This window comes from Sylvia atricapilla, chromosome 6 (genome assembly GCF_009819655.1).
Source record: "Sylvia atricapilla isolate bSylAtr1 chromosome 6, bSylAtr1.pri, whole genome shotgun sequence".
NCBI classification, from domain to species: Eukaryota; Metazoa; Chordata; class Aves; order Passeriformes; family Sylviidae; genus Sylvia; species Sylvia atricapilla.
The window spans coordinates 21,938,079-21,951,859 of record NC_089145.1 but is presented as its reverse complement, the minus strand read 5'-3'; the positions used below and the strand labels follow the sequence as shown (position 1 = coordinate 21,951,859).

The window sequence follows — 13,781 nt, the reverse complement described above, 5'->3', positions numbered from 1 at the left end:
CCTTATTCCGGGATAACTTTATCCCGTGCCAGGCGCTTGTCGCGCTCCCGGGGCCGGGCCGGGCTCCGAGCGGCGCCGTGCGGTCCCTCCCACCTGCCTCTTTTCCTCCCTCCCTGCCTCCCGCCGTCCGTCCCCCGGCACGCCCCGGCCCGGGAGGAGGCAGCACCGACCGTGCCGTGGCGCATCACCCCGTGCCGGGCCGTGCCGAGCCACGGCCGCGCCTCCCCCTCACGGCGCTCGGCGCCGCGGCCCCGCCCCGCCCCGCCCGGCGCTGCCAGGCACGGCCCGCACGGCTGCGCCCGCAGCGCCCCGGCGGCGGCCCCGAGGCGGAGAGCGCGGCAGCGGTGCTGCCGAATGCCGCCGGTGGAGCGGCCGGCCCCGCTCCCGGGCCGGGTCACCGGCAGCGCTTTTGCCGGGGGCGGGCCCGGCCTGGCGGGAGCCCCGGGGGTGCGGCGGCGGCCCCTGGCAGCGGCTGTCCCCGCTGTCCCCATGTCCCTCGGGCGGCGTTCGGGGACACGCACGGGGACGGGGCGCTGCCCGCCGCTCCTGGACACCAGCGAAGGACTTGTGCCTCCAGTCTGGCCGTCCCGAGCGACCAGGCGTTACACCAGTTCATTCCTTTGCTTACACCCCACCATCAGTGAGCTGCGTGGTTCTAATCCTTCCAAGTGCCCACTCCGTCCTCTGCCACATCTCTAACTGGGCTAAAGGACAGTAGAGAGTGAATGCAAGATTTCTTCCTTTTCCTCCACACCACAGCAGCTGGAATTCCCTGCAGGGATCCGTAATTGCGGAACTCGAGGTCACAGAGCTATCCTGCCGCAGTAGCCATGAAGGTGGCCTCAAGCCACGCTGCAGGACAGAGGGAGCAGCACCGTGCCACATCGATGCGGAAATTTCAGCCCACACCCCAGGCTGGCAGGGTAAGGACTGAGCCCTAAGGCAGCAAGTACAAACATAAACCAGTAATTAATGAGAAACCCACACAGTGTGTCCATATTCTGCATCGCCTGAGGTCAACGTACAAGTGGTGAAGCACATTGTCATTTTTCTCTTAAACCGAAAGGTCTACTTCATTGCAGCACTAGGTTTTATATCCAACTGTTACTAACTTCATTCTGGATTTTAATAAATCGTTCACAGGCTCTCTGATTCCATTTCTCAGATTGTGAAATGGAATCAAAAATATTTATCCTCGTTAAATTTCATTAAATACTTTGTGAACCCTGTTTTGGGGGCAGGGGCAATTTAAAAAAAAAAAAAAAAAAAAAAAAAGACAGCTTTAAAAAAATCATGCTTTCTTAATAAATTATGACTGTAGGAGTAGTTTGGAATTTTTAGTGGTCTGCTGAGCTAGAGTTTGTATTTCCACATGCCTATAATGTGCTTTTACTTTCCTGGCTTTTTTTCATGAGAATGGCACTCTATATTCTACAAGTACCTACTTAATTGCATAAGGACTTTCACATAGATTGTACGCTGGAGTACACAAAGACCAGGGCAGCAATGAATAGTCATTGATGATAGAAGTTTAGTAGTAAATATAAATAGATTAAAGGCAGCATGGAATAGTCTTTTTAAAAAGCTTTTCAAAGAAGTCTGAGAGCTTGGCTAAAGCCTGTTATACCTGAGGGCCATAACTTAGGCAGGCAGCAGCAGAGTATTCTCAAAAGTAACCTGTCATATATGCTGGCATCAGGAAAAGGCACTGTTTCAAAATGCAAACATTAAAAGGAATGTAACTTAGATTTGTGATATAAAAAATATAATAAATCTTGAACTCTTTTTCATGGTTCAGTTGTTTTCACCCCCTTATGCCTTGTAAAGTGGAAACTTGATTTTTAAAATAAACATGAGGGCTTCCATTGCAACCATGGAAGTTATAGACAAGCATGGAGTTGAGGAGGAACATAACATGTGCTGTTATACTGCTGAGATACTTGTTTCACCTGCCAGTTCTTTGAGCTGCTTTTCCAATTCAAATGGAAAAGAGAATTAAGAGTGGCTGTGTTCCCAAAGTGCAAGAAGTGATGTTAAAGTGTGCACAGACCAATTCACTGAAAATTGCAAAACCAAAAAGAAAGACTATCTTCTGATGTGTCTTGTGTACCTATTTAAGTGACAAAAGTATAGATGCCACCTAATTTTATGTATCCAAGACAGATTAATCCTTTTAATATTCCTTTGTCAAAAAAACAAAACAAAACAAAAAAACCCCAAACAAACAAACAAAAAAACCTCTCTACCTTTCCTTTTCATGCAGCAATCTCAGGAATGCAAAACAAGTGCTGTCATGGAGTTCCTTCCTTATTTTCAGAAAATTTCATACCTCAGTTTCATCTCAGCTGATGACAGCCGAGTGCCTCAATTGCATATCATTCCTTCCCAGGAAAGTGCATATAGCAACTCCATTTCTAAAAAGCCATGGCATGTGATCCTGAACATATCACCTCTAAAAATTGATACTAAGCTTCACTATTTCATTATTTTTAGCTTAATATAGGACTACAAGGCATTGGTGCGACTGCTTGATGATCAGCTAAATCTAAGATAATAATGCTTGCCCGAAACATTGCTGGACATCAGAGCAGGGGACTGCTCTGGAGACTTCCATTGCCCATAAGCAATGATATTTAAAATAAAGTTTTGTCAAATTTCTTCCTCAATGGCATGGTCACAGACAGCACTGAAATGACAGCCCTAGACTTTCTGTTTGTTTCCAGCACATCTGCCAGCTGAAAGGAAGGGATTCATTGAGTATCAGGCCTTCAGCTGGGAAATATGACAACCATCATGATGGTTTTGGTGGGGAAAATTTTATGAAAGTAATAGAGGCCTCGCAAGTCAGTTCAATGACAGAATAAATTATTTTGTCATTACATAGGATTTAACAATAACAACAACTACAACAATAATAATGACAATTAAGCCTTAAAACTATAAATGCCTTCATGCTGCAAAGATTACACGTACCAAGCAGCATTTGGGTTAGTATCTCTACTGTCATGCCGCTTCCCTCTCCCTTCTGAATAATGCCCTTCGCATCCCCTCCCAGAGGAGAGGGCATTTGGCAGCTCCCACTGCTGACACTCCCTGAGCCCAGCAGGACCTCTCTGACCTTTTGTCTCCATCCACCTTGGCAGTGCGGAGGAGCCGCGGTGGGCTGGAGGTATCCCTTCCAGGCAGGCGTGGGGAGCGCGGTGATGGGAGGAAGGTCCCTGCAGAGGGTGCTCCAGCCCCAGCTACCTTCCTCTGCCTGGCACAGTGGGTTTCCGTGGAAGCCTACGGATGGGAAAGAAACATATGGGGGACCCTGGCAGCCGCGAATGAGATTTAGCAAGAGATTTAACAGGAGGGCCAGTCTCCTGTTTTCCAGAAGTTTGGTACATGGCTCTCCTTGGTTCGGTACAAAGGAAATTAATTTTCTGCTGCAGTCAAGTAAAACTCGATGGTTTTCAAGAGCCTCCAGCATGGGAAAGGATGCTGGGTTGGCTCTTACAATGCTGTAGATCAGAGGAAGGTTACTTCCCCAGGATGTGCAGTGGCTGCTGGCAGCACTTAAGTAAAACCCAGGAGCATCGTGACCAAAACCACAACCACCTGCTGCCCATTTACATACTGCCTTGGAACCAGACAAGCTGAGCAGACTGAGGTCTATTTCCTAAGAGGTGGCTGTAGTAAAAATCCATTGCCATAATTGCAGCTGACAAATTAAAGTCCAAATTGACCATGGAGACAAAAAACTTCACGCATCTCCCTAGTTTGGTAGATAGTTTAAATAAATAAATATTATATTCTGCCATGTTACCAAACAAGTGGGAACAAGTTAAAACTCTCTTAATTCTGCTAGTTTCTCTGCATCTGAGCTACTGCTCTGGCCGTTGATGGTGCAGAAGAGCATTCCCAAGCACTCTCTGTTCTGCATCTAATTCCCCAGATTGCCAAGAGGAAATGAACAGCTGAAGCCAAAGCAGCTTTTATTTTTACATTCTTTAAAAACTGACCATTGTAAAGACATGGAAAACACCATTTCTGCTTCAAAGACTTCCTAGTTGTAAAGCTTATTAATAATATTCATTATCCACTCAATCTCCTGCAAAATCCCTCAGTCCAGCTGCTGAAAACCACAAAATGCTTACTAAAACAAAGCACCTCAACCAAAACTAAGGCAGGATCTCATACATACCAGGATCTTCCTTCCAAACTTATTACTAGTTCTTCTATTTCTGTATGTTTATTTGGAGATGAGTTTATTTTATTTCACTGGCTTTCAGAACCAGCAAGACCAAACAGCCATTACAGATGCCTTCTCTTAGGCTTCTTATTGCATTGGCAGGCACATGAAGGGGTGGAGAGTATACAATTGGCTTTGCTAAATTAAGGTATCACTTAATAAACAGCTGCAGCACATGGGCATGAGAGAAGAGAAGCAAAAGTTTCTGGGGGAGTCATATCCCAACACATGCCCACAGGGTTATTTAAGGTACTTCACAGTAAAGCCCACAGAGGGCAGTAGGACAGTCTTCAAAATATACTTTGTAAAATGGAGCTGGACAAAGGAAACTGCAGAAGAAAAGAAAAGTTTGGCTGCTCAGCTCCTAGACTTTATGGGACTGATTCTTCTTTTTTTTTCCTAGTCAGTTTTTTACACAATTAAACAGCACATTGCATTTCTGATGAAACTCTGAGCAGACCCACAGGATCTGTCCCACTGGAGGCACAGGGAGCTATTGGAAGTCCTGAGTGTTTTCCACCCTCAAAGTCAGTGTAACAGCTACACAAACAAAGAATTGTGGTTTGCACATTTTCTGTGCAAATTACTTTGATAAGAGCCATGTCTGCTTAGTGCTCCCTTGCAAATACTTAATGGTATTCCCTGGAGCAGGAAGTGGTGGTTGGAATGGGGGTGTTTCAAGTACTGGATAAACCTGTGACTAAAACAAACAAAGAGCTAAAAGGAATCTAAGTGTCTAAATTCATTTGTTAAAGGGATTCAAGATAAGAAATGGATCCAGATTCCTATAAACCATTCTCTTCTTGAAGATATCTAAATTTCTGTAGATTTAGTTGCCATAATAAGATTTCTCAAAGTTGTGACTGAATAAGTGTTTATGTTACAGATGAAATGGTGGCAAATTTCAGGGCAGGAGCAGACTGCACTTCTGCTAAACTAATGAGCACACTACTAGGGAGTGACAGGGCCTTTTCTTCTTCAGGGTGAAGTAACACTGATGCCACAGGCAAGAAATCAAACCAAATATATCTATTAGGGCAAATAAATTTAGCTTTCTATATGGTACTGACACTTGTCATCCTGTATGCAGAGAAAGCTCTTGCAGTGCTTCATGTTCTCCACTAAGGCTTTCCAGGCACTCAAGGCCCAGACAAGCAAAGTCAACTCAGCACTTGCAGGTTCACACATACATTTAAGTTCCTTCCAGGGCTCATTGAAATCTTCCTTTTTTAAACACTGAGATTTTTGCATTGCCCTAGAGAAAGAAACCCTGAGAAGCTTCATAATGCAGAATATGGTGTGGCATCTGACAGTGACCTCTGCAGTTTCTTCATAGTCACTGATAGTGGAAGAAGACTGCAAGGAAAAGCCATGTTCAAGGGAGTAGAGGTAAAGGAGAGCTACTGGCTCTAGCTAGAAAATGGGCACTAGAAGTTCCTTCCCTCTTGACATGTTGTTTGTATTAGTCAGGCATGCATTTTTGTCTGGTTTTTTTTCTTTTTTGGCCATTGCTGCTTCTTGGGCTGACTCTAGTCTGGGAGTTCTTTGCAAATGTTTTCTCCCTCTGTGCTGCCAGAAGGCAATGTGGGTCATTTCAGAACCCACAGACACCAAGCCAAAAAAGCCAAAAACACCTCAGCCCCTTTTGTGGCCCCCAAACTCAGATAAACTGATCACTAAGGTAAATGCAAGAGATAAAATTCCTTAAGTAACAACACAACAAAACCAGGTATCAACCCATTTCTCTCCCAGGGCGTGGTTGGACTGTGCCCTTCAGTTGCTGTGATTTTTTTTTTTTTTTTTTTTTTTTTTGGATCTCTCTAGTTTTACGTAAGGCATATTCAGGATCTGTTGCATTTGCCTTAAAAGAGAAAAGCCAGAATCAAGGAAGAGCAGGCTAACTGCCCTTATCTGATGTTAAAGATAGACAGAAGCCTCCATGTTTGGTCTCGTACAATAAACAGTAGGAATTCAATTCCTATGTAAAACCATGGGTGAGAATTCTTCTGTATTTTAATTTATAATAGTGAGGAGCTAATACTGTTTTTGCCTGAGCTAACTACCAGAGCTGAAACTGGGATCTTGTTTCCCGTAGCACAACTAAGAGCCAAGCAGGATACTTCTCATATCCTCCAAAAGGACCTGTTCACTCACACAGAGGCTTTTCTAGGGAGTGGCAATGGTGTCAGTGCAGTTTTTTGAGCCCAGACACTGCTACAGATGTCCTTGGTTTTCACAGGGCTCTGCCAGTACAACTCAGTCCTGCTGGAGCCCCACAGCTTTTCTGCTCTTAGCCTCACTGCACTGACAGCACACCATCATTCTCACCCTGGCCTTCTTTTCTTCTCTGCCAAGCCTGAGAATAACAAACAGTGATAACACTTACTGGTAGCCTTGTGTCTGAGGCTGAGACACAAAACTCATAGCTGCTTGCCTTGTTCAGAAAGCTACAAAAAGAGCATCGATGTATCCATCTGGCTCAGCTGTGCTCAGCTTCCACTTTCCTGAGCCAAATATAATCCCAAATAAGGGGTGGTCCCCTCATATGTTGTCATGCTTTCTTAGCAACTCTTACTAAATACTTTTTATTCTTTTTAAGCTTTTCTTTGCAGCCAGTTCATGAGAGATAGAGACCTTTCTATTCTCCTTTCCTCATTCTCCCAATTTTGTGCAAGAGCTTCAGTGATGTTGCCCTTAAAAAGTCAGCAATTAATTCCAGGAGCATCACTGTACTTGTGTAATGACCAGTACCTCAGGAAACAGCCTGAGACCCTGTGGATCAACATTGGCCCAGTGTAATGGCAACTGCCTCATCTGCACAACTCTTTGGCATCTCATCCAGCTATGCTACCATTATCAAAACTTGCTGTGGACCAAAAATAAAGTTCTGGTTTTAAATAGGATTTTAATGCAAACTTCCTGAGAGCAGGCTAGAGAAGCCACCACTCTCCAAGCTGTGCAAGGGAGTGAATGAGCTGGAGTTTTTTGAGCTGTCTGAAATAAATTTTTAAGTAAGGCTGGCATGTTGTGCTAATATTTAAATTTGAATAACCACATTGGATTGACTTCTGTAGGGAAAGAAGAGATAACCACAAGTCAGATTAGGACAAGGTTTTGATAGTTGTAAGTAGATATTTGCCAATGCAGCCAAGCGTCTATCTTTCCTTCAAAGTAGTGCATGGATGAAAAAATTTGATTGGGAAAAAAAATGTGGAAGTGGTTGAGATGGAAGTCAAGTCTCCCAAGACTGGAAATCCTTCTAATTTCTCACAGGGATCCAGAACCAAAAGTTGAAATCCCTTTAAAACCAGCAGCCCTCAGACATCTAAACTGAAGCTGGGGACAAGGATCCTCTTGTTCCAATAGTTGGACAACCTGTCATTAGTATTTGCAGACTAAAGTAAAACAGAAACAGTCAACAAAAGTATGCAGGTGGTGTTGTTAACTTTGTTTTTAAACAGGCTGACAAACACCTCTTTTCTTACTGAGTGATTTCTCCTACCCTTGGCACAGACTTGCAAGGACTCTGTCTGGTCTGTTCCACAGTAAGATTACCAATAGCTTGAGACTGGAAAAGAAAGGCTTGTCTGGCTTGCACAGCTACCCTGTCTGGGGTCCCTGTTGTTCTCTTGTAATTTACATCTCTACCTGTGGCAGCACTACCATGATAATTTCTGGAAGATGCAAAATTTTTGAAATCTCACTTAAGAGACTCACAAACTCTCCTAAGCAACTTAGTCAGTTCTCTTCTACTTTTGGAGTGAGAGGGGCTTCCTAAAGGCCAACCCTTATCTCTCCTGCTACAATGTGAGTTGTAAGGGAGAGTTCTTATCCTATCTAGAACTGACTGAGAAAATTGTTTTTCTTCTCTCTTTTACAACAAGCTGAGAGGTTAGTGTACAGCCTTGTCAACAAATTGAAAAAATGTAGAGAATATCTTCCCTAGACATCTGATTGTTTCTTCTTCTTGTCTCAACTCTCTGAAACTAATCTATGGCTTTTGTGAAACCTGCAATCCACAGTTAGGCGTAACACTCAATCCAAAAGCCCACCAGTGTGAAGCAGAAAAAGGAGGCTGTCTCAGAGACTATATTCATGTCTGTTTGTCTCAGGATATGAATGATTGCTTAACAGTAGCAGAGCATTTGAAACATTTGTTTTGTGATCACTTGAAATCACTGAAACCTTCTTGCTGTCCTGTCACCTACCTTGTATTTGTGGGTTATTAACTCCTATTTTGTACTTCTCCGTATTTAATATTGTTTCATTTGGTCCTCTAGCACCTGAAGACCCCTTTGAATCCTGACCCTGTTCTCCCATGTGCTTGTATGGCCATCAGCGTGACACTGCCATCACATTTGATAAGCACTATCTCTGTTGCAGCAATGAAGCCATTAATGACAAGAGTCCTCTCATAGTTCCCTCCCATTTCATGCAAAGTTCCAAGGACTGTTCAGTGAATAAGCTTTTCCATGGGACAGTGACTGAAATTCCTGGAGTTTCACATGGGATCTGAGTCTATAGCTTCCTTATGAGTATCATGTGAAGGAACATGAAAAACCTTGGCCAAGTCAGAATATAGAATATCTCATTTTTCTTCCCAAGCTGGGTCCTCTGTCAAAAAATAGGGGGTAGGTGGCTCTGATAGGATTTCTTATTGACAGATCTGCAATTTATGACTTCATTATCCTCTGTAGGCTTATGCATAGCTCATTTTCCCCACTTTTTCCAGAAATTGCAGCTGTGGTGACTACCGCCTAGTTTGTTTCACTTCCTTTTCTCCTTTCTCCAAATCTATCACTACATAGGCGCTTATCTTGCACTTTGGAATCTCATCCCTTTCCTGTGATAGCTGAGAAATATATCCCAATATTTCTCAGCCAGTTCCCTTAAGGCTGGACTTCATCAAGGGTGCATGAAGACATGTAAGCAGCGACTGAACAATCCTTGGGTTGTGTGGTACAACACAAAGCCAGCTCCAATCTCTCAGAGGCCCATTCCCTCTGACACTGATTGTGAACCAACCCAGTCCTCAAAGCACAACCACGTGCATGTGATGTTGAGTCTGACCTCATTATCTCTGCCAGACTCCACTGTTCCTTCTCACTGGTGTGCATTACAGGGGTGCAGACCTATCCAGAAGACTGCCACAAAGCTACTTAGATCTGCTGGTCCTGAGTTGGGTTTGGTTCAACATGCACCTTTTCCATCCTATTAATAGTGTATTCTTCCTACCAGCCAAACAATGGGGAGTTGACCAACATGCATCCCACTGCACTGGTCCAGTTCCAAAAAGGCTAGCAGATGGAAATAAATACTCTTAAAAATACAGTTCATTGTGGAGGTGAGCGGAGCCCCGGATGCTCTGCCTTGGAGGGAGCCAAGCTGAGGAGTCAAGGAAGAATTTTGCAACTTCACCCTGAGCCCCTAGGACAAAAAGGCAACCATCCTAGCTACGGCGACCTGTCTGGAGACCCACAAGCCCCTTCGGGATTTTATGTAGATCTGTTGCAATTGATTGGTTCTGTACCCTTTTCCTCCCACCCTGGTGTCCCATAAAAACCCCTGGGTTTCCTCTGGTCGTCAGAGGTTCTTCGTCCCTGGATCCCTTTCGCTGGTACCCTCTCAATAAAGTACCACCTGCGGAAATTCCATACGAGACCTCTCTCTCTCTCACCACGGCTGGCTAAAAGAGGGGCTAACTCACAAGGGCATGAGCTAAAAGCACTGAGCTGAAATCACTGAAAGCTGAAATCACTGAGCTGAAAAATCACTGCTCTACCCGATGCTGAGAAGCCCCTCTGTTTAGCTGAGGAGCGCTCTGACCCCCCAAGGAGCTGTTTTTAGCGAAACATCCTTTGGGGTGGCTGTGGCTCTCTGAGTCCCAAGCGGCGGACCCCATCCACCAGCTGACATAGTTCATGGTCACCCCAATCTCATTGTCTGCTAAGAGAATAGGCAAATGCCTTGTGTGTTTATGACTGCAACATTACACCTGAGTCATACAACTTTTTTCCACTTTACAAAGAGAGGCACAGGGCAATTCAGTGACTTGTCACAGGTCAAAAGAAGGACTAACCAAAGATTCCTCTTGTGGATAAGTACCAACCGAAGATGATAGATGTCTTCTCAGAGTTCAGTGCCTCATGGTAACAGATTCATTTATCCAGAGGTAGAATGCCCCAGAAATTAACTGCACCCATTGTCTAAAGCAAACAAAAATAATTCTTCATACCTTACAGCTGAAGCAAAACACAATTGGAGTAAGATAGTAATAGTTTGCTCTTACCTGTAGACTTTACTGGAAGAAGAACTGGACTGACAGTCAGTCAGATTTTGCTTTATGATCCTGGCTACAGCTGCAGTTATAAATCTGGAAAAAGGCTGAGGAAATGCTCTCTTTGGTGTTTATTTACTTTGTCAGGTACTTTCATCAGATTGCATCAAAGAGGTTCCAGAAAAGCATGTGTGAGAATCACACCCCCCCTTGGAAGGTTTTCCCAATCAGAGGCCATGTCCTTGTGCCTTTAGTTTGAGTCACATGGCTTCCTTGTAGTGTTTAAAGAGCAGAATGTGTACAGGTTATCAATCATCAGATGTATGCCTACTGGGGTGGAAGGGAACATTCAGAATTCACAGCTATTGGTAGAAACTTCTGAAAATCTAATTCTTTGGAGGCTGACAGGTGTTTTAATACACTAAGGAAAAGAACAAGTTGTTTTGCTGTTTCTGGCAAACTTTTCCTTTGAAAAGAGTCTTAGTTTGTTTGAACTGTGCTATATTCAAATAATTTTAAATCTCTGATGTTTACTAAGCTGTTTTTAAACAATGATTCATTCTAGGGAACTTCATAAAAGGTTCTAGAAACACGTAAGAAAATACTTCTAGGTCTACAAATGACAAGTGTTCATCTACTCACTTGTTGAGATGTCAATAACAATCAGATGTTGGTGCCTTGAAGAATTACTAGTTTTAAGCCTCTAACTTCAGAATTGCAAAGAGGGTTTCTGCAGTGGTCATCTCCTAAACCAAGACAGCAAATCCTCACCCCAGAGCCTGAGTGAATACTTGAAATCCCTCTTTCTAAGGTTAGTAAAGCTCTGTCAAGCTGAGGCCCAGCACCCTTTGCAGGTGTGTGTCTCAAGCCCACTGAAAGCCAGTCTCTGCTGCTGACATGTTGAGGTCACTTTCCGAATGTGATACACTGTGGGACCAAAAGAATTTCCTCTGGTTTAGTAAGCTGTTTCTTAAAATAGTAGGGAAATTCAGTGGCAGTGAAGTCAGTCAGGGTGCTCATACCCTGAGTGCAGCCAGAAAGGGCATGTCATGTTCAGCCAACAAAGGAAGATTTCCCCATGCGACTTGCCACCATTGCACAGCTTAAAACTAGTGGCAACTGCAAGAGATAAAAGAAATTTTTTCACTTTCTATTTAAGCCTTCAATGCATCTGCTAAAACTTCAGAAAGGGAACCGCTTTTGTGCCATGAGAGTTGTGCAGTGAAAACTGAGCAGGGGCCAGTTCCACCTAAATCTCCTTTCCAGACTACTGGAACATGTCCAGGACCATCACCACCCTCACTGACAGACCGAAGGAAAGAGAGTTCACCAGTATTAAAGATGTGAGCTGCTTGGCTTGAATTTGAGTCATATAACCCAGACTGTAGTAGCAGCCTTCACCTTTTGTAAATCATGAACTGGTGGGAGAGAGGGAACATGATCTCACCTGCAGTACTGTCAAAGAGTTACAAAGAAGAGTCTTCACATAATTTTCCCAGATTCTCAGCCTTTCAGTCTGTCCTGTCGTCTGACTGTACACTCCTTGAGTATCCTTACCCTAAAGAGATTTTGTTTTAACCGAACCCAAATTTGAGTCTACCCTGAAGTTATTTTACTGATCGCATTTAGTTCATGTGCCTTCACCCCTTCCCCTCTGCAGTTTTGGCTCCACTGCAGCTGAATAGGGTAATTATGAAGAAATACACACATTAACTTTCAATTTGAAACATGTGCATCATTGCCATCTTTCTTCTCTCTGCTTTCCTGTTTTTCAGTTTGAGTGAAGCTGCTTTCATTCAGAAGTGACCAAAATTACAGAAACATTTATGAATGAAATTAGTTGCATTTCCAGTCAGTTATTTAGGAATGATGAATACCTAACAAAAAAAACCACTAAGTCTGTTGTTGGCCCAGAGGTCATGACTCAAGCAGGCTGTTTGTCCTACAGGGGAGTTTGCCTTTTTCCAATTAGAAAAAAAATATTTTGGCAAGCAAAGGCAGCATACATATTGAATGCATACATGTTCTACAGCATACATGTTCTACAGGCAGAACATATTGAAATATGTTCTGCCTGTAGCCAGCTGCTTCAGTCTGATGGGATTTCATTCATTCTATCTCCATGAAACTCCTTAAACTTCACAAAATTCAAATATACAAAACGAGAGAAATCAGAGTGTAGTTGTGTTCAGAAAGATATCACAAATTTCCAAACCATCTCCCCTCATTAGCATACTTCGAACTTCTTTGTCTGCAAACGGAAGGATTCTTCTTTTAGAAAGCACCACCATCTGTTTAAGCTAATATGAATCTACTTCAATAAGAGCAGCTAGTTTCAAACCACTCCACATTTCATCTGCATTACTGACCTTTGACACAGGGACTTGGCTAAATGGCAGCGGTCACTTTGTACCCCCAGAGGCAGCGTTGTCTATCACCTATGGATCTCCAGGAATGGAAGGCATAGAAGACCTTGGGTGCCCAAGCAGGAGTCACCTTAGCCGTGTTGTTTCACCAGGCACTCTCTTGTGCCCTAAACCACTGAGGAAAGAGCAAGATTATTGCTGTCTCACTTCCAAACCCAGGTGCAAGCCACATGCCTGTCCCACGTAGAGAATATGCCAGATGCTCACAAATGATGCTGGGGAAAAGGCACAGCTGATCCACTGATTAAGTGGTCAAGGTCTGTCCTCCAGTCTAAAACGAATCATAATTATTTACTGAACAATTTGCAAGAAGAGAGGAAGAAAAGAACTTTTATTTACATGTTTCACAGATTTTTTTTCCTCCATCAGGTGCTCAGCTAAAAGAAAAATACGTACATGAATAGATAAAAAATGTGTAATTTCTTGACGTCTGTGTATCCCTATTCCAATAAATAAAATTAGAAATTAAACCAGCATCTATATTCCATCAAAATATTGAGTTAGAAAATATTCAAAAATTATTTAAATATTAATAAATAAACACTGATCTCTATAAAGCTGAGGCAAAAGCAAAAGCCTCCACAAGCAAAAGCAACCACAAGACTGATAGAAAAATCCAGATTTTTGGATTTTTGAACCAGCAACTTAGTACTGGTTAATAGTGCTTGTTCACTTCTTCTCCCATTTGCAATCATTCCAGACTTTGCCTTAGCTCTTCCTTCTCTCTGTTTTTCCTCCCTCTTATCCACTGGGAATATTTATTTGCATGTGACCAGGCTTCAGATGTTTCTCATAAAAGGAAGAGTCAGAGTTCATTGCTGTGCCGGGGGTGGTGCAAAGATAC

At 43.4% G+C, this 13,781-nt stretch overlaps 1 protein-coding gene across 2 annotated transcripts in view; it reads right to left on the bottom strand.

Annotated features, from left to right (window-relative positions):
- Positions 1-13,077, bottom strand: part of ACCS (1-aminocyclopropane-1-carboxylate synthase homolog (inactive)) — a 28,375-nt gene extending 15,298 nt beyond the window's left edge. Inside the window, exon 1 of one of the 2 annotated variants that reach the window (XM_066321058.1) lies at positions 12,881-13,077. The gene's annotated coding sequence lies outside the window, so the exon portion shown is untranslated. Of the gene's footprint in view, positions 1-10,523; positions 10,675-12,880 lie in introns of those variants that run through there. The other variant, XM_066321057.1, reaches the window with a different exon arrangement.
- Between the last annotated feature and the right edge of the window lie 704 nt (positions 13,078-13,781).